Below are 26,926 nucleotides of genomic sequence, written 5' to 3'. Positions count from 1 at the left end.
AAATAGTTCGGACAAGAAGAGAATAGAAGCTTTCGAAATGTGGTGCTACAGAAGAATACTGATGATTAGATTTTTCTGCGTTCATCTTCGTAATTCATTGAAGGCGGTATATTTTCATTCACGGGAAGCAATATTGGGATGTTATTGTAAGTTGTGAGGGCTCTTCAACCTCCCAGAACGTCCCCAGTCTATAATCCTGAAGAGAATCCCAGCAAAGATGTCGAAACGTGGAACATTCTAACGTTAGAAGAGCAGTACTACGATGCCTAAAAATTCAGGATATTTCACCATCGGTAACAACAGCCGCATAGCCCGCAGTGTTGTACAATATCAAGATTCTTACACGTTCCAATTTACCACAAATATCTCGCTTTTACCTCTACACTTACGTACAGAGTCTGCAAATCACTGTGTACTGTGTGGCAGAGGATAAAACTGATACGCCATCTAGCTCTTGGTGTCTGGTTTCGGCTCGTTTGGAAAGTGGCTTAGCAAATCTGTACATCTGTGTTTTGGTAAATAGTTACAGCGCCGAAGGGTTATGGGCTAGCAGAGTCGCGGTTGGGGCTCGGCGGGAGGGGGAGAGGGAGGGGATGCGGCTTGGTGCTCTGCTCCTATCTGAGCTACGAATATGGAGTGAAAAGTTTTCAATTTAGCCTGGAAAAGAGGCCACTTGTATAGCCTATCGAATATCTAAATTACTATAGCTCTATTATAGTATAGTAAGTAAGGTTTAGACGACGAACCGGAGCTAGAGCCCAGCAAATTCTGTGTATCGATTAATTCGTTTTTCAAAAGATTTTGCTTGGGCTGAATTTAATTTTCAGCTAATGGCACCGTTTGTATGTGCATCGCTCGGACTTCACGCGAAAAAAACACGTTTTCTGGGAAGTTTTTGAAGCGTGGAGTTTCAAATTTTAAACATATACGAATCGGTTCAATCTTTGCACGATAGTAAGTAAGTGGATAAAGTCAAAGCGAATTCTTTTCTTCAAATAATCTTTATCCCTTTTCGAGATACGATTGCTTAAAGTGGAGGTAAATACAACACGTTAAATTCGTTCTTACCTGGATTTAGTTCGCGGAAACGGTTGAAATTGAATCAAATAAACAAAACATGCACTGTTACTAACAAAACTAAAATGTTACTTTCAAGAATTAAGCTTAGTTCGGATTACACGTGCAAAAAACACGGATTTTGTGAGGTTTTTTACACGTGCCATCTTTATTTTTTCTTACGAGCGCAAATCGGTTCAAATTTTATGAGAACGGACAAAATTACATGTATTTAATGATAGGCCTGTTATTTTGTGAAAGCTTTATCCGTTGCCACGATATAAACGATATGGTTCGAAAGACAATAAAAAAAATGGAAATGAGCGTACGGCATTGTGGGCCGGGAGTCCCCCATTCGGGGAAGTTCGGCCGCCGAGGGCAAGTACTTATTGCATTCGATGCCACATTGGGCGAATGTGCGCCGGAGGTGGAGATGAAATGATGATGAGGACAACACAACATCCATTCCCTGAGCGGAGAAAATCTCCTGCCCAAGCCGGGAATCGAACCTGGGCTCCTTGGCGTGGCATTCCGCCACGCTGGCCACCCAGCTAACGGGGGCAGACTCAAAATTTGATGTTAAAATTATGACAGAGTGAAAGATGGAAACCAGAATGAAAAGTGTTCCTATCATAGTAGAAGAAAAGGCGAACATGTTTTAAAAAGAGTTAGGGGCGTAAAACAAGAGAACTAGCTTTTCGACTTATCATGTAGTGTCAAATACGCTTAAACCATTTCGACGTAGCTGCGCTTTTTTCCCCATTGATCCTACTTCCCCAGTGCAGTGAGCTCTCTTAATTGCGAAGTGCTGGCACACTTGCGTATTGTAATTTATAGGCTAAAGTCCGGCATCCCGTGCCCAAATTGCAGGATGTTCCCCAAGAAACAAGGGTACTAATAATAACAAATAAAAAAGGGCGAATATGTCAAGATCTCTTGATTATAATTTCTTTATATCTGACAAAAAAGTGAAAAAGCTAGATCCCTTATTTCACATCCATAACTCTGCCCAGTAGATATTCGCATTTTTTGTGCTAAGTTAGGAGTATTTTTTATTCTGGTACAACAAACATATGTCATCAACGATCTCAAAGACTTCTCAGAGAGTAAAATAACAGAAGATCCTGGTAGTCATTCAGATTCTTATACATTATAAAGCACTTGAATTTTTCTTTTTAAATCGTAATGAGTGGAAGACATCTCTGGGAGCATTTTCGGAAATGTCTTTCACGGACGGCGCAGAATGTCTGGTAGGTCTTCAGCAAGGGTCACGCACTTGGCAGCTACCAAGAGAAAAAACCTGAGAGCAGCCGAGCCAGCTGCGTCCGACCCCGCCGTCACCATTCCATGTCTCCAGGATTTTCCAGCACATTTGAAGCAAGGGCCGAAATGGCGCATCGTGTGGAACTGGCGACGTAAAGGAGATGGAATCGGATGAAGCGACGCACGGCGGCGCCCAGTGGGGAACTAGTCTTTGCAGTATGTCGCACCGTCCTCCATCTCGCAGTAACAAGATGTCATCCAGCCTGACTTTATGCAATAACCATCGATTACCGATCGTGTCAATCAAAAAGAGGTACGTTTTCTACTGTCAACTTGTCTTAATAATCTAGTAAAATAATAAGTTCTACTTCTTGTATTTGTTTAACATAGACCATAAGCATAGGTCGCTACCAATCGAAGAAACAAACGTGACATGAAGTATGTAGCCTTTCCTGGCCTAATAAATGAGATTCCTATCGGGTTTTCTGCCGGATAGTAAAAGCAAACTACTTCATCTGCATCTACAGTTACATATGTATCTGCGAACCACTGTGAAGTGCATGGCAGAGGGTACTTAGCATCCTGTGTTGTTAGGCGTTGTTGTATTCCTCTTGAAACATCTAGAATGCTTCATGTTTCGATTCGTCTGCTGGTATTCTCTTGAGGATTCTACACCGGGGACATTGTGGAAGTTTGAAGACGCCGAAAAATTTATAATATCAACCTGATATTGCTCCTTGCGAATGTCTGAGAATATACCTCCTTGTATGCACTGCGAAGATGAACACAGGAAGATCCTGGATTTATGCAACAGGGATACATCTTTAAAACTTACAAATCACCGTGTCGTTTCTTTCCAATCGTTTTTATTGAAAATTACTTGCACTGAGTCAAGTCCCATTCCAATCGTATCTAGCGAGTGGGAAGACTGACTCCTTGAATGTCCCTGTGTGCGCAGATGCACGGGTCAAGTACCGGTCTAAGAAGACATTCGTCTCAAACAACCGCCTTCAAATTAATGTGCTTCATAGGAAGACCCAGTGGTGTTAAATGTGGTGTCAGCCTGTCTCGAAAATGAGCAAATCAATTTCTTCCCATACTGTACCAAAGAAGAATTGTCACAGAATGTTCTAGACTGACAGATTTTCATTTCAAATGATCTCAGAAAGTCGTTCTGATAAATCTGAATCGTTTTATTCTCGCTCTTAGCTCAAAACCACGAAGGAGTCTGAAACTGTTTTCAACATGGGTGTTCGTTTCCTTAAAAAATCAGGCGGAGGGTTACCAGTAAACCCTAAATCGTAACCGTCACGCACAACTCCTCACCTGTAAGACCATGACAGAGGACAGTGCACCACTGGGATAGTACTATGAACCGACATGGATCATACTATAGTCTATATCTTCCAAATACCCGGTAGTTGTAATTGACGTACAGCTACTCATAAAGGTCCAATGTACGCTTTACACCCTGTACAGGGTGGTTATAATTAAAGCGCAGCTACTCACTGAGATCCAGTGTATATTGTAATTATCGTACAGCACTGGAACTTGGTAGATATGCTAATGCCTGGAAAAAGTTAGTTACAGCGCAGCAAGTGCAAATCTGGCGCCGTGAAAGACGAATTAGGGACTGGACTGGGCAGAAAAGGACAAACAAGCGAGAAAAACATAATGTTGATTTTATTATTAACCGTCAAGGCTTGCCAATGACAGAGTGGATGTCATACAGTCTTACAGTGTACAGCGCCAGATTTTCACCTGGTGACCAAAATAGAAATTAATTTTTTACCAGCTTAAATCGGTTCCGCATTAACTTATTAGCGTATCTACCAAGTTTCACTGCCGTACGACTATTATAGCCTGTACTAGACCTGCGTGAGTAGCTGCACCTTAAATATAACTACCCGTTACAGGCTGCAAAGTTCAAGAATTATTTGAGGAAAACTCTTTGTAGTTCTAATCGATTGATTATCATTGGAATATGAATGTGGAACAGAAGTTTTCAGTTCTCTTTCTAGTAGTGAAACCTTCCAGCCCCGCTTGCTTGACGTCACAGCGAGTTGTGGGAAACGAATAGTAACTATAACGCTTCCACCCATCCAGGAAAAGAAAGACTTTTTATCTCCCACTTTATTTTTAATTCGCTTGATGCACCCTTAAGCAGGCTCCTCTCCTGTGCCAATCTCTTATAACCAACGTCGTTAGTTATTCTGTTCTTTGGCATGTCCGTGTACTGAATTTCGCACCCTGACCACACTGAAACCAGCAACAAATTTAATCATTCTTGGTAATACGCTCAGCACTAATAAATAAAATTATTTTCTATCATTCGTGTCATAGCAGTTTTAATGAGCAGCAGTGTAATTGTCTGGCTAATACTACATTGTTATAACCGTTGTCAAGCTCATTAGTACACACTTCTACCTATTCAGGCTCCATGCTCGCCTTCCTTTCCTGTGCCAACGTTTTCATCTCACATGTTACACTACCGCTGTAAATTTTTTATACGTTTCTTTCCCTTCCTCGAGGACGAGAGAGGGCTGTCTGAGGTTCGACCGATTATAAAGTCAACGTCCTCATCAGACAAATACGACTCTACCTGGCAGTCGGACAGATGGTGGTTCCAATTAGGCGATTCGCATTTCCGGTGCCTAACAAGAAGACGAAACCTATGGCACTGTCTGCTGTTGTGCTTAAGGTAACATATAACATACGGTTCTCTGAAATTTTCCGTCTCTTTCATAGAGGGGTGGGTTATTGTCGTAATTTCTTTTTTTTAAATTTACGTCCATCTCTCATACCGTATGACTCTGTAAAGGATGGGTTTTATATCTAGTTACTTTTGCTTTCGTTTCAATATGCGTTTCAGTTATTTATTCGCATGATAGTAGAAGATAGGACTTTGCCCTTCCTGTGTCTGTTTTTAATGGATTGTTTTCTGGCTCTATAGACAATTTGATGATGCCCGACAAGTGCAGAACGCGTTATTGAAAGTAACTATCTTGGTAAACAAAACTGTCTTCAGATTGGAGAATGGAAACTTGACGGAAATGAACGTTTTTCAAATTATCAGTCTCATGATTGGTTAATGTGGCCCGCTACGACTTCCTTTCCTGTGCCAACATTTCATCTCAGATTATAACTTGCAACGCACGTCCTCAGCTATTGGCTGGATGTATCCCAATCTCCATCTTCCTCTACAGTTCTTACCCTCTACAGCTCCCTCTAGTAACACGGGTCACAACCTAATATCTTACGAGATGCCCTGTCATTGTGTCCCTTCTTCTTGTCAATGTTTTCCATATATTCCTTTCCTCGCCGATTCTGCATAGAATCTCCTCGTTCCTTACCTTATCACTCCACCTAATTTTCAACGTTCTTCTGTAGCACCATATCTCATTTGCTCCTACTCTCGTCTGTTCCGGTTTTCCCGCAGTCCATGTCTCACTGCCATACAATGCTGTACTCTTAAATGTACATTCTCAGAAATTTCTTTCTCGAATTAAGACCTAAGTTTGGTGCTGGTACACTTATCTTGGCCAGGAATGCGCTTTTTGCCAGTGCTATTCTGATTATTATGTAAGCGTTGCTCCGTCCGTTATGGGTTATTTTGCTGCCTAGAATTTCTAAAATCATTGGGGGAAGTGGCAACAAAACGACTATTCACGTTAGTGTGTAGAATATATGAGTCTGACGACATACCATCTGACTTTCGGAAAAGCATCATCCACACAATTCCGAAGACGGCAAGAGTTGACAAGTGCGAGAATTATCGCACAATCAGCTTAACAGCTCATCCATCGAAGCTGCTTACAAGAACAATATACAGAAGAATGGAAAAGAAAATTGAGAATGCGCTAGGTGACGATCAGTTTGGCTTTAGGAAAAGTAAAGGGACGAGAGAGGCAATTCTGACGTTACGGCTAATAATGGAAGCAAGGCTACAGAAAAATCAGGACACTTTCATAGGATTTGTCGACCTGGAAAAAGCGTTCGACAATATAAAATGGTGCAAGCTGTTCGAGATTCTGAAAAAAGTAGGGGTAAGCTATAGGGAGAGACGGGTCATATACAATATGTACAACAACCAAGAGGGAATAATAAATAAGAGTAGACGATCAAGAACGAAGTGCTCGTATTAAGAAGGGTGTAAGACAAGGCTGTAGCCTTTCACCCCTACTCTTCAATCTGTACATCGAGGAAGCAATGATGGAAATAAAAGAAAGGTTCAGGAGTGGAATTAAAGTACAAGGTGAAAGGATATCAATGATACGATTCGCTGATGACATTGCTATCCTGAGTGAAAGTGAAGAAGAATTAAATGATCTGCTGAACGGAATGAACAGTCTAATGAGTACACAGTATGGTTTGAGAGTAAATCGGAGAAAGACGAAGGTAATGAGAAGTAGTAGAAATGAGAACAGCGAGAAACTTAACATCAGGATTAATGGTCACGAAGTCAATGAAGTTAAGGAATTCTGCTACCTAGGCAGTAAAATAACCAATGACGGACGGAGCAAGGAGGACATCAAAAGCAGACTCGCTATGGCAAAAAAGGTATTTATGGCCAAGAGAAGGCTACTAATATCAAATACCTGCCTTAATTTGAGGAAGAAATTTCTGAGGATGTACGTCTGGAGTACAGCATTGTATGGTAGTGAAACATGGACTGTGGGAAAACCGGAACACAAGAGAATCGAAGCATTTGAGATGTGGTGCTACAGACGAATGTTGAAAATTAGGTGGACTGATAAGGTAAGGAATGAGGAGGTTGTACGCAGAATCGGAGAGGAAAGGAATATGTGGAAAACACTGATAAGGAGAAGGGACAGGATGATAGGACATCTGCTAAGACATGAGTGAATGACTTCCATGGTACTAGAGGGAGCTGTAGAGGGCAAAAACTGTAGAGGAAGACAGAGATTGGAATACGTCAAGCAAATAATTGAGGACGTAGGTTGCAAGTGCTACTCTGAGATGAAGAGGTTAGCACAGGAAAGGAATTCGTGGCGGGCCGCATCAAACTAGTCAGTAGACTGATGACCAAAAAAAAAAAAAAAAAAATAGCAGAGTCCCTTAACTTTATCTACTTCGTAACCACCAATTATGATGTTAAATTTCTTAGTGTTCTCGTTTCAGCTGCTTCAAACATCGGATTTGTGATGAGGTGGGGCCTTCAAATTTCGAGTAATTGTTCATGTGGTATAATGCCGTTGTCTTTCGCCGACTGTTGTAGTCTGTCGTTAACATTCTACTTTATCCCATTCATCACATAATCGTTTAACCTGTCTATATAATTTTCGTTTTTCGTTGATTACGTTAAGAATGTGTGTAGGAAGCCTGTAATGTTCTGTGATGGTTTTCTGTGGTGCATTGTTAGTGATGAGAGATTGTGCCGTTTGGACGATTAGCTGGTTGGAATTGTCAGGGTCCTGGGTAGTATTAATAGCTGTCTCAACTTTTCTGTATTTGGGTTTTTGGAGTCGATGAAGATTTCGTATTGTGGTTGTCATTCTTGACGTGGTTAATAGACGTTATTTTCATGATGATGGGGGGGGGGGGTGACTGATGGAAATGCTATCACGTATTTCCACTTCACTGCAGTGACTAGCAATTTGTGGTATGAAAATAATGTGATCAACTACGGAGGTTCTAGTTTGATGGATGAAAGTGGGTGAGTTATTTTCTTGGTGCAATGAGGAGCTCTCCGTTTTTGCTGCAGGCTTGGTCGCCAAGAACATTTGACCTGGTATCAAAGTCTCCTGTGATGGTTGCTAGGCGAAGAGTAGAGATGTAATAAAAGAGATCTACACCTGGATCCTCAGTGGGAGCTACATATACAGTTGCGAAGGAGTTGGGTTGAACATCGTCCTCTGCCTGTTTTGAGGGGTTATCTATCCTGTGGCACACTTAGTCTAGAAGGCGGTGTCTTTGCTGAAGCATTTGATTTCGGCAATCCCAAAAATTGTAATACTTTGTTCTCCGACCAAATTTTCTAGGAGCTCTTATGTAGTACAGAGACCGTTTGTGTTGACAAAGCATAGAGGTATAATGTCTTTTCTGGACGTGAATGTGAAAGGATTGCCATATTTTTAGAGTGTGGCAATAGGTTATGCTTATGCAGATGGGTCTGCCTGCTCGCTGATGTACATGTGTAAGGTGGTCCACGCATGCGTAATTTCCATATCCCTTCGGAGAAACTTTCAGGAAACCATTTTTATCATTTCAATAATGAGGGGTCGACATTCCGGAAGAACTTTGAACAGTGAAGTGGAACGCACGCAGGAAGGTTTCAGTTTGTGAGCATTTCTGCACGGAGTAAGTTGGTTCATCACTGCACTTGAGCTTGTCTATTCTGTCCAAGGAGGTGGGCTGCTCCGGTCTTTCTGAGCAATTTGGCTCGGTAGCGAGGTGAGTACCATCGCAATAGCTGCCTTTAGGTGTTTCCTATTTCGAATCCAGTTCGCAGTTCAAAATCAGGTGAGGTCCGCTACATTTCGTACATTTGGATTGGTTGTGGCAGTTTTCGGAAGTGTGCTGAAAACTGTTGCATTTTTTGCATTTTGTTGGTTGTGGAAACAGTGGGTTGTATGGTTCAACCTTATGTGCTTCGCAATGCATCCTAAAGTGGTATACAAGAAGTTTGTCTATAGTTTCCTTGCGGTCAGGGAAGACAGGTATTTTGTTGTTGTTTCGTTTTGTGAATCGCGAGTAGATGCATGTTGCTTTTTAGATTTGGTATCCTTGAATCTTTAGTTTCTCTTTGACTACCTCATTGCTGTCTTTGTGATAGGTGATGGTCCATGTGGTTTCCAATCAGTTGTTACTTATTGCATGAGTAGGGATGGTCCATGTGTTTTCCAATCAGTTGTTACTTATTGCGTCATGATCGACATCTTCTATTTCGTCATCAGTGATGTGTTCAGTGATTACCGGCCGGTGTGGCCTAGCGGTTCTAGGCGCTTCAGTCCGCAACTGCGCTACGGTGGCAGGTCCGAGTCCTGCCTCGGGCATGGATGTGTGTGAAGTCCTTAGGTTAGTTAGGTTTTAGTAGTTCTAAGTTCTAGGGGACTGATGACCTCAGACGTTAAGTCCCATAGTGCTCAGGGCCATTTGAACCATTTTTTGTTCAGTGATTGGTCATGTGGTTTCCAATCAGTTGTTACTTTCTGCGTGAGTGTACTGTCTTGATGATCCCTTTTCGGATTCCTGATTTATGGCGTCATGATAGACATCTCCCACGTCCTCTGTCGTGATGTATTCAGTGATTGTTCATGTCGATCTTGTCGCTTCCGGTTGCTAGTAGTGCAGAAACAGGAGTCTCCATTTCATGCTCATGCACCGTGCTCGACACAGTGACTGCGAAAATAATAACTCAAAGTTTGTTTTTCTGCGGCTAGCGCGGGTTACAGCGTGACCGACCGTACTAGGGACAGGTGCGGCGCCGTAAATCTCGCTCGGCCACCGCCGTGCCTCCGCCTCGCCACCCCCTCCTCTCCTACGCTCCCCCAGCCCTCCATCATATTGCCGAAAGTTTTATGACTGGGAAGCCGCGCGGCTCCTGAGCGGCGCCGGTTTAGTGCCGCCGTAAAAGTCCACCGACGCTGACGGCGACGCCGACGCCAGCGCGAGGTCAGCCGCCGCGGGGGGTAGGGAATGCGGGGCAGCGGTGTCCGGGCTCTGCCCCCACCCTGAAGCGCCACCCCTCCACGTCTTTATCAGCAGCGCGTCGTCGCAGAACCCTCCCCCGCCGGCGACGCTGGGTTGCCCACCCTGTGCGCCCCGGTGCCTCGCTACTCTGCTCCCCCATTCTGTGCACAGCCTTGCATCACGCAGTCGCGGCCTAAATGTCAATTTTGAGTGCAACAGGTGCTACAGTGCTACAGCACGAAACCATACAAGTATCATCAAGCAAGTAATGATATTAAGGGGCCACATATGACAAAATATACCGGTACATAGAAGCTAATGTAACTTCTTACTGTTTGAGAAATAACTGAACCAAATTTTGCACGTGTTTTTGTTATGTTATTAGTTACATTCTGAAACTGTTTCACTCCTGAATGAGATTTTCACTCTGCAGCGGAGTGTGCGCTGATATGAAACTTCCTGGCAGATTAAAGCTGTGTCCCCGACCGAGTCTCGAAGTCGGGACCTTTGCCTTTCGCGGGCAAGTGCTCTACCATCTGAGCTACCGAAGCACGACTCACGCCCGGTCCTCACAGCTTAACTTCTGCCAGTATCTCGTCTCCTACCTTCCAAACTTTACAGAAGCTCTCCGCTGCAGAGTGAAAATCTCATTCTGGAAACACCCCCAGGCTGTGGCTAAGCCATGTCTCCGCAGTATCCTTTCCTTCAGGAGTGCTAGTTCTGGAAGGTTCGCAGGAGAGCTTCTGTAAAGTTTGGAAGGTAGGAGTCGAGATAGTGGCAGAAGTAAAGCTGCGAGGACCGGGCGTGAGTCGTGCCGCTGTTCGGGACTGCTCTTCTGTCCCCGTAATTTACCCTGGAAGGAACACACATCAAGGATTTACTGAATGATTAATTTGGGTCTGGGAAATGATGATAGGAACCTCAAGCTGCATGAGAAGAAAATGGGCATGCTGAATTGCCACCAGCTGAAGGTGACAGTGAAGGTGCTAAATTGTGCTACTGCTAAAGACTCATTTTTTGAATGCTGTAATTTATGACTGCAATTATCTGCCACCTTATTTATGTCATTTCATTGTAGCCGTTTTTGTGGAATAAAAAAAAAGGTGGTCAGCGAAAAAAAGATGGTAGAGCACTTGACCGCGAAAGGCAAAGGTCCCGAGTTCGAGTCTCGATCGGGCACACAGTTTTAATTTGTTTCAATCCTGTTTTTTTTTTTTTTTTTCAAGTATTTTCATGAGGACATTGCCAGATTGTTTCAAAACACGTACTATGACATGAGCAACATTTTGTCAAAGGTTACTGTATCTACCACTCTCAACATGTGGCAGATTACTGTTATTAATTAGATTAACAAATCTGTTTACCAACTTTTTAATATTAGTCTTAGAATACTGGCAACAATTTTCGAAATTTTTGTGTGTGATACAAAGGAATTTTTATTTTACAAGAACAGAAAAAAAGTTCGACAGTAATGCACTCACTAAAAAAAACACCCCGTCTTCAGGCCACGAGTGGCCTACCGCGATCATCCGACCGCCGTGTCATCCTCCGAGGAGGATGCGGAGAGGAGGGGCGTGGGGTCAGCACACCGCTCTCCCGGTCGTTATGATGGTATTCCTGACCGAAGCCGCTACTATTCGGTCGAGCAGCTCCTCCATTGGCATCACGAGGCTGAGCGCACCCCGAAAAATATTTCGAAAAAAGTTGTACTGCAGGTAGTTTTGCATAGCATTTACAAAGTTTGTAGAAAAATTCACCTTTTTGTCTGCAGTCCTTACACAGTGAATAATAAAAATATCAGGAAATGGAAGAAAAAGTATCTTAATGTTGGCCATAACCATACATTTGTGCGTTGTGGTCTCTATGTAACTCTTTTCTCATAATCCGATTCTTCCAGCGTGCACTTTTGGCAATAACCTTCTCTGACATCTCAGAACTAGCAATACTCCACATCATGGATCTTCTGCAGTAGGTTTTCAGTGAAGCAACCTGAATCAAATCCTATTCTGATTATAGGATCGTGATACTGCCAGTGTCACCGTCATTAAACACCATACAAGTATCGTGAGGAAGTTTTAACAATACTAGATGAGTAAAATGTTGTCTCTGGTCGCCTATTCTGGATGTGGATATTAAAGCTTTCGTTCGGGTTTTGTGTTCCACCATGTGTCCATTTCTTTAATAAATCAGAATTAATCGCATTGTATGTGGACTCACGCCCTTCTATGGTCCACAGAGATCTTCTCAGATAGCAGGGAGTAATAAAATACCGTAAACAAGGACAGAGTAAAAAAATGGTTCAAAGGCTCTGAGCACTATGGGACTTAACATATGTGATCATCAGTCCCCTAGAACTTAGAACGACTTAAACCTAACTAACCTAAGGACATCACACACATCCATGCCCGAGGCAGGATTCGAACCTGCGACCGTAGCAGTCGCGCGGTTCCGGACTGAGCCCCTAGAACCGTGAGACCACCGCGGTCGGCAAGGACAGACTAGTCTTGTAAAAGGGACGTGCCATTACGCATCGGTTGAAACAATTTGAAGTCGCTTATGACATGAATTAAATCCTGATCATTGGGAACAGTATTTTTAACATGCTACATAAACCTAACTAACCTAAGAATATCACACGCATCCATACCTGAGGCAGGATTCGAACCTGCGACCGTAGCGGTTACGCGGTTCCAAACTGTCGCGCCTAGAACCGCTCGGCCACCCCGGGCCGGCTCTAGACAAGTGTTTTAGGCAATAGACCAGACTTACATAAACTGAATAAATGTCATGTATTTGTCGATCATGTAAGCAGCATTATATCACTGTAGTCCCAAACTATGAAATGTTATAACTGAGGTCACTAAAGGCGTACGAATCTACGACAGGAAGTTAGTTCTGGGTGCGTCATTGAATCAAAGACCTATGACTCCACCACCCCTATCCCAAGAAAGAGCGCCGGCCGCGGTGGCCGAGCGATTCTACGCGCTTCAGTCCGGGACCGCACTGCTGCTACGCTCGAAGGTTCGAATCCTGCCTCGGGCATGGATGTGTGTGATGTCCTTAGCTTAGTTAGGTTTAAGTAGTTCTGAGTCTAGGGGACTGATGACCTCAGATGGTAAGGCCCATAGTGTTCAGAGCCATTTGAACCAAGAAAGAGTCCCATAGTGTTCAGAGCCATTTGAACCAAGAAAGAGCGTTTTATGCTCCACAGCGTAAGACTATTCGAAATCGGAACCATCGCTGAGTTCCATTCTTTTCAGCCGGTAGTGGACTGGGTGTTTGTTACCAAATTTTTGATCGAATTTCCGGTCATACGTATGGAATACTGTTTAAAATATTATTTTGGTGGAAAATAAGAGATTTTAGCTACTTTCAATTTTAATTCTGGTAGGATGCTGTACATCTCTGATAAAAAGTGACAGACTGAGATGTGTCTGTGTGTGTGTGTGTGTGTGAGAGAGAGAGAGAGAGAAAGAGAGAGAGAGAGAGAGAGAGAGAGAGAACAACTATGATGCGTTTGAATATATTTTCCTTTAGGCACGTAAAGTCGTCTTGCTCGATATATGCGGTTTATCTACAGTTTATGATTCGTTGTTTCTTTACATCACAATAAATTAATATGGTGTGAACACGCAATCTTTCTGTATTCCGTCACTGTTTAATTTAACCCGAAATAGATTAACAGTTTTAAAGCTGCTTCGTTAGTTAAGGCGCAGTTCAGTGCTTTTGCCCCGTCATCAGCTAACTATTTAGTCCAGTCCTGAGATCTGCGCGCGTTGAAGCAGCGCTTCCGGGATTCGGGAAGGCCGGCCAGCCGCGGACCGATTAACGACAAGCAGACGCAAGCTGGCCAGCCTGGATGTGGATTTTAGCCCACTTGCCAACATCCAACTAGGTAAATAGCGGGCTGGTTTCCGCGTCTCGCCTCAGACACACGCTACGCAAATATTTAGATAACGTTCTCAGGTCTGAACATGGTGTTTACTATAGACGCAGACGGGGAGAGATGTAGCGTTAGAAGGAGCATCCGGCCACTGTGACTATCACGGCCACGCCCCGAATAACAAAAAAATTGACCCTGTAGAGAAACAAGAAAGGGTGAGGAAGAAGGGAGAAACAGATTAGGTAACGATTTACGTTTTTATTATTAGCAATATTGCTCTCGGGAAATGAAACGTCGACACTCGTTCGCTGTAACCATACGTTTATTTGAGAAAGCCTTATCTTGCTTTAGCCACTCCACATTTTGTATCATCTTTGCATCTGCCACCATTAGTTACTTCCTGCCTGTGTGGAAAAACTCGTCTGATACATATTAAAATTTTGTTTTTGTGGGGATCCACAGCCTCAGCGTGTTTTCGGAATGAAAACATGATCCAAGCGGACAGTTCCTCAAAACTCTAGGCACTACGTACAGAAATACGATGAATGCCTGTCCACATATACCAGCGATGTATTAGAATGGGAAATGAAGCATGAAGCTTAATATATGCAACTGACTTAAGTTATAAAGTATCTATATGTACAAGAGCTTTTAGACCATTGATGTATAAACCACTGTCACCAATTTGCGCGTGTTACAGGTTCTGGAAAATGACCCACGTTTGTAACTGGCAAGTTGCATCGATACTACTGAGAATACAGCCTATTTGGACAATGTTTCCGTTCTCAGAACTCGTGTACTACTTTTCACTTCTCATTTTCCAATGTAGCACCATCCTGTGTAATTCTAGTGCGTTACATTACCTTTGTTATCGATCTTCATGATGTACAGCCATGCCAACACAAGCAATATTTCAAATATTTATGTGCGGTGTGGTTCAAAAAATGGCTGTGAGCACTATGGGAGTTAATATCTGAGGTCATCAGTCCCCTAGAGCTTAGAACTACTTAAACCTAAGGACATCACACACATCCATGCCCGAGGCAGGATTCGAACCAGCGACTGTAGCGGTCGCGTGGTTCCGGACTGAAGCGCCTAGAACCGCTCGGCCACACCGGCCGGCTATGTATGGTGTGGTCAGCAGCATGGTGGTCATTGGGCGTGTCAGCTGACTTATACGGTTAGCTTTTGTTTCTGCCTTCTTATTGATTTAATGCAACTGAAAGTCTTCACGACCACAAGGAAACGTAAGTGTTGGCGATAACAGAGAACGAGAAATCATTTTCGATATGTTGATAACTACAGTGAAGAGCCAAACGAAATGGTACACCTGCCTAATACCGTGTAGAGCGCCCGCGGGCACGCAGAAGTGCCGTAACACGACGTGGCATGCACTCCACTGATGTCTGAAGTAGTGCTGGAGAGAACTGACACCATGAATCCTGCAGGGCTGTCCATAAATCCGTAAGAGTACCAGGGGGCGGAGGTCTCTTCTGAACAACACGTGCAAGACATCCTAGATATGTTCAATAATGTTCATTTCTGGGGGGAGGGGGATGGGGGGGGGGGAGTTGGCGGCTAGCGGAAGTGTTTAAACTCAGAAAAGTGTTCCTGGAGCCAATCTGTAACAATTCTGGACGTTTGGGGTGTCGCATTGTCCCACTGGAAATGTCCAATCCTTCGAAATGCACAATGGACATGAATCGATGCTCGTGATCAGACAGTATGCTTACGCATGGGTCAATATCGGAGTCGTATCTAGACGTATCAGGGGTCCCATATCACTCCAACTGCACACACCGCACACCATTACAGAGCCTCTACCAGCTTGAACAGTTCCCTGCTTTTATGCAGGATCCATAGATTCATAAGGTTGTCTCCATACCCGCACTCGCCCATCCGCTCGATACAATTTGAAACGAGACTCGATCGACCACACAACATGTTTCCAGTCATCAACAGTCCTATCACGCTGCTCACGGGCACAGGCGAGGCGTAAAGTTTTGTGTCTTGCAATCTTCAAGGATATACGAGTGGCCCTTCGGATCCGAAAGCCCATATAGATGATGTTTCGTTGAATGGTTCGCACGCTGACACTTGTTGACGCCCACCATTGAAATCTACAGCAATTTGTGAAAGGGTTGCATTTCTGTCATGTCAGTCGTCGTTGGTCTCGTTCTAGCAGGATCTTTTTCCGGCCACAGTGATGTCGAAGATTTCATGTTTTACTGGATTCTTTATATTCACGGTACACTCGTGAAATTGTCGTACGGAAAATCTTCACTACACGGCTACCTCGGAGGTGCTGTGTCCCAACGCTCGTGCTCCGACTATAACACCACGTTCAAACTCACTTAACTCTTGATAACCTGCCATTGTAGCAGCAATAACGAATCTAACAACTGCGCCAGGCACTTGTCTTACGTAGGCGTTGCCGACCGCCGCGCCGTATTCTGCCTGTTTACATATCTCCGTATTTGAATACCTATATCACATACTTTGGCGCTTCATTGTATATGGGACGCAAAAAATTTATACTTTTATATTATTGTACGTAAACAGATAAATCATGATATTACATGTAACTCAACATTCCAAGCAACAGCTAAATAAATATCGAGGAAAATATTCGACAAGAAATTCCAGCAGCAACGAATATGTCACTCACAAAACAGAACAGTATGTGGACGGTCCTTAACGAATAAGTTTTAGCAACGAGATATCTATATAAATATAAAATCAATTGCCACGTGAGTGATAGATCATCACTTGAGAATGGTTCTACCGATTTATGTGTGTGTGTGTGTTCTTGATTTTCAGAACAAGGTTACTCCGCGAATGCATTGGTTTTTCAGCATTGCAGTGCTTTGAGGTTTCGACACGAATCGCCGGGATTCAGTGTGCGAGCGGAGAGGTCAAATCTACAATTGACAGCGCCACCAGAGTCACTGACATCCTTGCAGTCTGACTAAGAATCGCCATCGAAGCATTTCTTGCAGATTATAGAAGAGTACAATAGTTTCTCCCAAATGACATCATTTGGGGCGAATATTATTTAAGAGAGAGGTTGAGGTTACGGATATGAAAGTAGCTAGGATGATTGCAGGTACTAGTAGATGGGAACAATGGCAGGAGGGTGTCCACAATGAGGAAATCAAAGAAAAACTGGGAATTAACTGTATAGATGTAGCAGTCAGGGCGAACAGGCTTAGATGGTGGGGTCATGTTACACGCATGGGAGAAGCAAGGTTACCCAAGAGACTCATGGATTCAGCAGTAGAGGGTAGGAGGAGTCGGGGCAGACCGAGGAGAAGGTACCTGGATTCGGTTAAGAATGATTTTGAAGTAATAGGTTTAACATCAGAAGAGGCACCAATGTTAGCACTGAATAGGGGATCATGGAGGAACTGTATAAGGGGGGCTATGCTCCAGACTGAACGCTGAAAGGCATAATCAGTCTTAAATGATGATGATGATGATGATGATGATGATGATGATGAGAAGAGAGGTTTTAAACCAACTTATATGGTAAATTCTTTTTCGATTGCATCACACGTCACATACACAAACACATCACACAAACAAACACCAACGATACACGACGTTTCACTGAGGCTCTAAATCAATACTTTGTCTTCAGTTTTGCAGATTCAAGGACTTACTATCGTGCGGGAGCATTATTGCCGCCAGTGTATCCGGCTCACGATTTCTTCAGATTCATTTCCTCGGAAATTCTGATGATGAAATCAGTTTTGTGACAGCGGTATTGCGGTAAAACGAGAGACTTTCGCGCAACTATGACAATTTTTACATGAATACAATCAGTTCCCATTTTGACAGCGGAAAATAAAGACGTAGACGATTTGAAATATTCGAAGTCAGATCGCTGGCCAATTACATTCATTTAATTCGATCGTACCATTACCGATCCAGAAGAAGTCGTCTGTTATCCAATTGAATTCCTGAATTCATTGGATTTGCCAGGAACGCTACCGCACAACTTACACCTCAAGGTCAGTTCAGTGATAATCATGTTATGCAATATGAGCGAACACAAATTATGTAGTGGAACATACTGTTAAATAGCCGATGAACAACATGATGGAAGCAACGATAATCATAGGGTAGTTCGGCGCACAGGGTAGCCGCGAGGTCAGAGGCATCTTCTCACGGTTCGCGCTACTCTCCTCGTCGGAGGTTCGAGTCCTCCCTCGTGCATGGGTGTTTGTGTTGTCCTTGGCGTAAGTTAGTTTAAGTTAGATTAATTAGTAGTGTGCAAGCCTAGGGATCGATGACGTCAGCAGTTTGGTCCCACAGGACCTTACCACAAATTTCCATTTCCATAGGAAAGTTCAAACGCGAGGATGTTCTGATGTCAAAAATACCACTGATTCCAACCGACTTGCCGTTTCAATTTAAGCATGTGCAGCTTTCGGTTCGCCTTGCATTCACAATGACGATTAATAAATTAAATCTTAAATTACCGTGTTTTTCCCACGGACAGTTGTACGTGGCATTCTCGAGGTCGGTCAACCACATGCGCTATTCGTTTTCTTTCCGGACGAAAATAAAGAAAAATATCGTTTATAACCCACAAATTATTGTCAAAACAATTAACTCCGATTTATTTCATTTCAATAAATTCATGATCTAACCTAATGTTTTCCTTCTATTCACACAAATTCAATGAAACATTGGATTGGATGAATCTCTTCTCGTTCGACAGACAGATTGACAGACAATGCTCAGCCAAAACCACTAGAGATATAGACATCTGATACAATAAACACTCTCTGTTACCCCGGCTGCGAGAAAGAACTGATGAAGCTGTGCTGTGAAAATACGCGGTTTTGTGTCTCTTTTTAACAGAAGACAGTGAAGTTGTGTTTAACATAAACTTCATAATCGTACCTGTACGTGTTTTACAACCACGCGAAATGCTGTGTTTTCAGCTCCTATCCTCACAAATTCAGCAGCTGGAAAAGTCTCTCTCAGCCCGCATCTCGTGGTCGTGCGGTAGCGTTCTCGCTTCCCACGCCCGGGTTCCTGGGTTCGATCCCCGGCGGGGTAAGGGATTTTCTCTGCCTCGTGATGGCTGGGTGTTGTGTGCTGTCCTTAGGTTAGTTAGGCTTAAGTAGCTCTAAGTTGTAGGGGATTGATCACCATAGATGTTAAGTCCCATAGTGCTCAGAGCCATTTGAACCATTTGAAAGTCTCTCTCATACTCCGTGTACAATGATGCCAAGCTATTTACTTATTCATTTTGACTATAATTCCCAGGGTTCCGCTTACAATAACCATAAATAAGGCCAAAGAGAGCGGGGAGGAGTAGATGGATAGAGAAGGGGAAGGAAATAAATATGAAAAAGGAGAAGAAGAAGATGATGGAGGAAGAGATGGATAGAGAGTGTGTGGGGAAATAGGTGTACAGGGAATGGGGCGAAGGCGATTGATATTTGGCGGGTTGGGGGAGGAATGGACAAAGGTAAGGGGGAGACGGAAAACGATAGGGAGAGGGGCGGGGGAGATGAATATTAGGACGTGTATCCAATTCCCACACATATTTAGCAATTGCGAAACATTGTCGGATTCGCTAGTTACCATATAAACTTGAACATTTAACAATTGTGCAGTAAGACTGTATCGTTTGCTACAAACAGAATTCATTTGGCAGACATGAATTTTGCTTCAGTATCAACGCTAATTTTGGGTGACGAGGTGATCTCTAGTTTTCGATATACCAGGTGATAATTGATCACTTGGTGCTTCAAATGCCTCCCAGAACTCAATCGGGCCAGCTGACCACCTGAATAGCGAGGTACCGTTTTATCTGAGACAAAAATGAAATAAGACCGGCAACGCAAGTTCAACAAAAGCCGTCTTCCGTTTTCCTTATGTTTACCGAGTGGTATCCACATGTTGCCGTCGGCGGTTCGTAGTTCTATAGATATTCCGTAGCGAAGGGGGCAAAGTTGACACACCACCACACTCCTTGCAAGCTTCTCAGAATGGAAAACACACAATCCCGAAGGTAAGCGAATTCTTCAGCTGTTGGATGCATCGCTCGTACCAATTCCGTGACTGCGGGAGGAAGCATAAATAGCAGAAATAGTTTTGACCATGCTGTGAAACTGTCTTTAGTGAAGATAAACGTTTACATGGAATGAGAGTATTTAGTAGAGAAATGTAATGAATACCCAAAGCATGTCATGATCAAAATCGAAAACCAACAAGATTAAAGGTGTAAGATAAACACCGAGAACGTGGGGTTACAAGCCGCCTGTGACGCCAGTCCTTAGTCCCGCCCTAGCTATTTTTCGGATTAATTACTGTTTAGTTGGACTCAAATTTCTCAAGTGATCTACCACAACAAAAAATGCAGTACTGCTTCAGTACGTTACCTATTACAGTCCTCCGTATATTGGCATCAGTATCTGTCTCTGCAGTGAGTTAAGCAATGTTTCAAACATCTCTGGATCACCTTGCAAAGCTTGACAAAAGTGTGCAATTCGGTGCTCCATTTCTTCTTCAACTGTATCGACGGCCTGCCGTGCACGTCGGTTTCGGAATGGCCACAGGCAGAAAAATCCACAGATTTGAGGCCAGGGGATAGTGTTGGCCAAGTACGTACCTTTCCACCAAAGTCGCTGGATTTAAGCCCATTCGAGAATGTGTCGGACCGCACTGATCGTGGTTTTCACGCCTCGGGTCATCAACCGAGAAACCTATCACATTGGCCATGGAAATGAAGACGGCATGGTTCCACATCCCTGTCCGGAGCACATTGACTCCCTTTCCTTATGTTTGTGCTGCAAAAAGTGGTTATTCAAGCTTCTGACAGGTGGTGACATTAATGCCACCGGATAGCGTGTGAGCTCAGTGCTATGAACACGGCCTATGTGACCTTGGAAGATTGTAGCGTCCGCAGAAAACTCGTCATGAAGAGGTACAAGGAACGGCAGCACTTTTCCACCGAGAATGTGGAAATAAACATCTTCGTTAACGTTCACAGTAATCTGAATGAGTGGGCACAACTCATGATACGAAAACATGCTCGGAACATCAGAGAACCACATCCGGCCTGAATTATGCCATGTGGGTTAAAAGCCACGGTGGGTCGTCAGTGCACTCAAAGCGTTCCATGATCTGGAAAGAGGTAAAATTACAGTTACAAATTAACTGAAAGTCGCTGCTCTGTATCGGCGGACAAATAAGATATTGTTGTGACTGTGTTGTTAGGAAGAACGATGCATCCATGTCGGGAAGAACAGGCACTGCGGGGGACTGCATCCGGTAGGAAACACAAGAAATATCAGCTGTATAAGAAAATAACGACAGTGAACATTGTTGCATCGTTCTTATTAATACCACAGGCACTACAATATCTTATTTACCCACCGATTCTAAGCAGCGACTTTCAATGAAAACGTGCTCCCCTGCGCTGGAATTACATAACGTATGTACGAGTTCAGGCTGTAAAGTAGGGACGATGACGTACGAAAGTTTTTGTCTGACTGTGAGTCGTGCACGGGTAGCCAAAACGGTTAACGTGATCCCTTGCGTTAAGCGAGAAATCCGGGCTCCAGTCCCGGTCCGACACAAATTTTCACTGTCGTCACTCCCCTATACAGCTGATGGTGGTTTGCATCCGCAACTGCGAATTCATTTCAAGCAGTCCTACATCAACTGGAGCCCATAAAAAGGAGATTATATTCCTCGTCTCTTATTTTATAGTGGTTTTCGTTTAACTATTACACTTCAGTTTGTTGAAAGAATCGAAATCTCATGCATAAAACAGCTACGTGTATCTGATTCTCCAAAGTGTCATCGTGGGCGCATCCAAGCATGATTGCTCTGATCTGCCGTTTTGCGCCTTTGCCAAGTTCACACGTCTTATCGTCCTGACTTTACTGGGATCTTTAACTTCAGCGGTGGAAGATCATACTCCGAGGTCATGAAAGTCACTGGATATCGAGACACCCTCTATATTGGCATGTAAATGTAAGAATCTCTAGATCTTTACAGAAGGTCTTACAAGATGCTGGATATCATTTCTGCAGAATATTCTGACACCACGCATCTGCTGAATAAATAAATTGCCGGGAAGATAATGCCATTGGACCAGGACCGGTTTAAGGCACAAGAGAGACAAGCCGCCGATCGGGACGCAAAGCTGAGAGAGGCGTCAATGGCTTCTCAAAATGGCTCTGAGTACTGTGGGGCTTAACATCTGAGGTCATCAATCTACTAGGACTTAAAACTACTTAAACCTAACCTAAGGACATCACACACATCCATGCCCGAGGCAGGATTCGAACCTGCGACCGTAGCGGTCGCGCGGTTCCAGGCTGAAGCATCTAGAAACGCTCGGCCATACCGGCCGGCAATGGCGTCTCAAATGTGAGATTTTCATACAGGACACAATTAGTAGCGGCCGATTGGGGCGTCAGCACTGGCGTCCAATTGCGAGATTTGTACATAGTGCGTGGCGTAATCAATAGTGAAAGACGAGGGAAACAGGGGGGGGGGGGGGAGGGGGGGAGGGGGGGGGCAATGAAAATGATAAGTCGCTCGAGTGGAGAAAATTTCCCCGATCGGGCATACAGAGGACAGTAATAAATGAAAGTAGCCGATGTTTAAAATCCTATCTACAAGTCAGTACAGTGACAGAGATTTTTATGTGAGTAGCTGGCAGATCAGCAATTTTTGGTTAACAAATTCGCTTGCTGCTGACGCCAGTTTATAAACTATTTGTATACCTAGAAACCTTCCACACGGAAACACATCGATGATGAATGTAATGAATTTCTGAAGTAAGCGTTTATGCTTCAGTGCATAATGACGATGATATAGTTTACTTTAATTATGTCGTGACATTCTCGCAGTCGCATGTATAGCAAAATGTCCATAAGACTTTTAATATGCGGTGCAATAATTGCATTTAGGACTTTTACATTAGCATAACTTCAAGTCATTGTGACGTTATGAGATACAAGTGGTTGATGTATCTTCAGACGCTGAATGTAGGGGACGTACAATCCACAGAAACGAATTTGTCTGTGAGTTATTAGTATTCTGACTGGTTTGATTTGATGCAGGGCAACACGAATTTCTTCGCCGTACCAACGCATCCATCTCACAGTTAACATTAACTCTTTATAGTTCCCTCTAGTTATCCCCTATGTCTTTAACACGTCCTACGACACTGTCCCTTCTGTTTATTAGTATTTTCCACACATTCCTTTCCTCGCCGATTCTGATGAGAACCTCCTCATTCCTTATCTTATTACTCCGCCTAAGTTTCAACATTCTTCTATAGCACATCTCCCATGCTTAGATTCTCTTCTGTTTCCCATCTTTCACTGCCATACACTTCTGGGCTCCAAACGTACATTCTCAGAAAATACTACCTCAAGTTAAGGCCTATGTTTGATATAGTAGACTTCTCTTGGCCAGAAACGGACTTTTTGCCAGTGCTAGTCTGCTTTTGATGTCCTCCTTGCTTCGTCCGCCATGGGTTTTGCTGCCTTAACTTCACGTACTTTGTGCCCATCATTCCTGATGTTAAGTTTCTCGCTGTTCTCATTTCTGCTACTTCTCATTACTTTCTTCGATTTACTTTCAATCCATATTCCGTACTCATTAGACTGTTCATTCCATCAACAGGTCCTGCAATTCTTCTTCACTTTCACTGAAGATAGTAAGGTCAACAGTGAATTGTATCACTGATTTCCTTTACCCTTGAATTTTAATTCCACTCATGAACCTTTCTTTATTTACATCATTATTCTTCGATGTATAGATTGAACAGTAGGGGCGAAAAACTACATTCCTGTTTTATACTCTTATTAATCCGAGCACTTGGCTCTTGGTCTTCCACTCTCATTACTTCCTCTTGGCTCTTGGTCATATTGTATATCACCCTTTCAAAAAATGTTCAGATGTGTGTGAAATCTTATGGGACTTAACTGCTAAGGTCATCCGTCCCTAAGCTTACACACTACTTAACCTAAATTAACCTAAGGACAAACACACACACCCATGCCCGAGGGAGGACTCGAACCTCCACCGGGACCATATATTACCCGTCTCTCCCTATAGCTCACCCCTATTTTCCTCAGAATTTCAACCATCTTGCACGATTTTAATTCTCGAATTCTGTGAACGCGTGTTTATTTATCTCTATCTAATATAACATCAGAACTGCTTCTCTGGCACCTTTACCTGTCTTAAAGCTAAATTGATCGTTGTCAACACATGTTAAATTTGTTTTCCATTCTTATATATATTATTCTTGTCAGTCAATTGGATGCATGAGCTGTTAAGTTGATTGTGCGATAATTCTTGCACTTGTCGGCGCTTGCTATCTTCGGAATCGTGTGGATGATGTTATTCCTAAAATCAGATGGTATGTCGCCTCCTGCCGTATTCGAAGTCTTCCAAAGCTCTGTCAAATTCTGATCCTAATTGTGGATCGCCTATGTCGTCTACATCGACTCACTGTTTCTCTCTCTTTCGTTTCATCGGACAAATCATCCCCCCACAGAGGCCTTCAATGTAGCTTTCCACCTATCCCCCCCCCCCCCCCTCTCCCCTGCATTTGACAGTGAAATTCCCATTGCGCTCTTAATGTAATATCGTTCCTGTTATTTTGACCAAAGGTTGTTTTGACTTTTCTGTGTGCTGAGTCAGTCCTTCCGGAAATCATTTCTTTTCGATTTCTGCACAGTTTTCATGCTGCCGTTTCGACTTAGCTTCCCTGTACTCCCGATTTATTTAATTCCTAAGTGACTTGTATTTCTGTGTTCCTGAATTTCTCTGAACATTTATGTACCGCCTCTGATCGTCGATCAGGTGAATGTATCTCTCTTGTTACCCATTGTTTCTTCGCAGTTACCTTCTTCGTATCTATGTTTTTCTTTCCAACTTCGGTGTTTGTCCTTTTTAGAGATGTCCATTCCTTTTCAACTGAACTGTCTACACGTTATCGTAGTATCTGTAGATTTAGAGATCCACTTCTTTGCGAGCTGATTCTTCCTGACCAGTCTCTTCAGCCTACTCTTGATCAGTATTAAGTTGAGATATGAGTCTATATCTGCTGCTGGGTATGCCTTACAATCCAATATCTGATTTCGGAATCCCTGATTGACCATGATGTAAAGTAACTGAAATCTTTTTGTATCTCTCTGCCTCATCCTCTTGTGATTCTTGAACAGAGTATTCGTTATTACTAGCTGAACTTTATTGCACAACTCAATTAGCCTATCTCCTCTCTCATTCCTAGTACCAAGCCCATATTCTCCTTTAATTCTTTTTTCTGCCGCTTCCCCTGCAGCCACATTCCAATCGCTCATGACTATTAGATTTTCATCTTCCTCTAAGTACTGATTTACCCATTCAGTATCTTCATACACTTTCTCTACATGTTCATCTTCGGCATGTATGACTGAACGATTGTTGTCGATGTCGTTTGCTGTCGATTCTGAAATGCCACCATAATTGCCTCTCTGCCCTACCTTTCCATTCACAACGAATCCTACTTCCGTTATACCATTTCCTGCTTCTCTTGATATTACTGTATTCTCATCCAACCAGAAATCTTTGTCTTCTTTTCATTTCACTTCACTGACCCCTACTGTATCTCGACTGAGCATTTGCATTTCTCTTTTCTGATTTTCTAGCTTCCCTACCACGTTCAAACTTCCGACATTCCATGGCCCGACTCGTAGGACGTTATCCTTTCGTTAATTATTCAACATTTTTCTCATGCTCACGTCCGCTTGGCAGTCCCCTCTCGGAGATCCGAATGGTGGACTATTCCGCTATGTTTTGCCAACGGAGAAATCATCATGACACTTTTTTAATTACACGCAAAGGACAAGAGAGTGGCCTGAAACTCTGTCCACTCCTCCGCCCTCTTCGACAAGGCCTTTGGCTGAATGAAGGTGACTTCTTATACTGGAAGTTTCGGCCACAATTGTTTATGATTTTTATTCAAAATTTAAGCTATGGTGGGGTCCGAACTCTGGCTCGAGAACTTACTGATTATGACTTCCGGTCATATCCTAGATTACGGTGAAATAGACACTGAAAAATCGTATTGCGATCGCAATGTAATTTAAAAGTGTTTTTCTTCTTATTCCTGAAATGATTGTTCTTATGCAAGTCGTTCACAAAGACTCTTCCAAGTTGCTTTTTCTCCTACAGTCACACTGCAGTCCTCTTCTGTTCTCATCATCTTTCACCCGATCTCGTCATATTGTTCGTGGTCTTCCAACATTGCTCTGCGTCCAGATTCTGTCCATTGTACGACTTCTTGGAAGTCTTTCTGGTCCCATTCTTTTAATGTGGTCAGGGGTTTAATCTGCAGGATATTTCGTATTTTTTCATTCCTCATTCTGTCTCTTCTCGTCTTACCCAGGATCGCTCATGGAAAAATCATCGCTATTGCTTGTATTATTTTCCGCTCTTTCTTTGTTCAAGACTAGCATTCTGCCCCACAGGGCCGCTATATCATGATCTTTGCTTTGACAGGTATTTTCCAATTTCTAAATGTGTCCGGTACATAGTAGTAATATTTGTACAGCTTTATCGTATCTCAGAAATTTCGTCCTCGATGTTTTCTTGCTTCGTTAATTTACTTTCAAGATATTTCAAAGCATATAGGAGGGTTGCCCAGAAAGTAACGCACCTCATATTTTCCTTCAACAGTTCTTTCTTGAACAAAACGAGTATGACACACATGAAAGAATGGTGATTTATCTACACACCCTATTTTTCCATGTAATCTCCATCCTGTTCTAAGGCCTTCCTTCAGCTCGAAGCAAGGGCGTGTATGCCATGACGGTACCAATCCTTTTGCTGGTGGCAGAGCAAGTGCTTCACAGTGTGAATCGCCTCCTGATCGTCCTCAAAATGTCTTCCACGAATGGCGTCCTTCAATGTCCCGAAGAAGTGGAAGCTTGCCGCAACATGTCAGGTGTGACAGCCGTGAATGGTCTTCCCTACCGCTGCAAATCGTGGAGCTCCTCCGAATTGCCTTCTGACGTCCTCACCCTCCGTGCCCAGCGA

Source organism: Schistocerca serialis, chromosome 2 (assembly GCF_023864345.2).
Source record: "Schistocerca serialis cubense isolate TAMUIC-IGC-003099 chromosome 2, iqSchSeri2.2, whole genome shotgun sequence".
In the NCBI taxonomy this organism is placed as follows: domain Eukaryota; kingdom Metazoa; phylum Arthropoda; class Insecta; order Orthoptera; family Acrididae; genus Schistocerca; species Schistocerca serialis.
This window is presented reverse-complemented; position numbering follows the sequence as displayed.